Consider the following 881-nt stretch of genomic DNA (forward strand, 5'->3'; position numbering starts at 1 on the left):
ATAAAAAAAAAAAATTCCAAAAGCTATCCTGCATCAGTATTTAAACAAAACTAAAAAAAAAAAAACTATAACAAATATTGATTAGAAATATGTGGATTTTTTAAAACAATTAACTGAAATAATTTTTGAAAAGTAAAATACATAGTATTATGTCTATTAGGCTGTTATAAATATGATAATAATACAAAATTTTAATAAAATAAAAAACAGTCTCCCATTTAAGTTTAAAAAGAATTAAAAAAAAAAAAAAAAGTTAGCTTACCTTAAGCTGTAGAAATTCAGAGATTTGCTTAATTTAAAATCCTATAGTGGAAATTTAATAGACCCACTTCGGAAATAAAAAATAAAGCAATTTATAATACAATTATTAATATTTATCTATATAAAAAAAAAAAAAAAGTGTCTCCCTATATTATAAAATTATTGTCTCAAATTTATTTTTCAAATGTTGGGTTTGATTCCAGACAAGCAGGCAGGATTGAATCTGCTGCTGCTGCTGCTGCTGCGAGGGAGCAGGGGAATAGCAGGAGAGGAGAAAGACAGCCCTTCTCTTTTGACAGCAGACAGAATGTGGTGAGCTTCTAGTCATTCTTAGTGCTTTTATACAGCCTCCTCTGCTCTGCTCTCCTCTGCTCTCCTCCTCACTGAGCACTCAGGTTTGGCAGGGTCCCTGTAATGGGATGCCTTTGGACTGACTCGCTCCCAATCCGCTAGTGTGTTTAAGCAGCCGCCACCACTCGGTGGTGCTGGGTTTTGGTGGAGGAACAGAGAATAAAAAAAGCATTAACATACCATTTAAGGCTGAGGAAGAAAACGGCTGTGTGAGGCTGAAAGGGGTTACGAGTGAGTGTGTGACTCAATCTAAAAGGGGACGACTAGAG

General features: G+C 34.5%; 1 protein-coding gene across 1 annotated transcript in view; it reads right to left on the reverse strand.

Annotated features, from left to right (window-relative positions):
- Positions 1 to 667, reverse strand: part of LOC117973966 (tenascin-like) — a 47,742-nt gene extending 47,075 nt beyond the window's left edge. The window contains 1 exon segment of the mRNA XM_058986732.1: positions 263 to 667. The gene's annotated coding sequence lies outside the window, so the exon portion shown is untranslated.
- Positions 668 to 881: the final 214 nt, after the last annotated feature.

The sequence above is a fragment of the Acipenser ruthenus genome, chromosome 15, assembly GCF_902713425.1.
Source record: "Acipenser ruthenus chromosome 15, fAciRut3.2 maternal haplotype, whole genome shotgun sequence".
NCBI lineage: Eukaryota > Metazoa > Chordata > Actinopteri > Acipenseriformes > Acipenseridae > Acipenser > Acipenser ruthenus.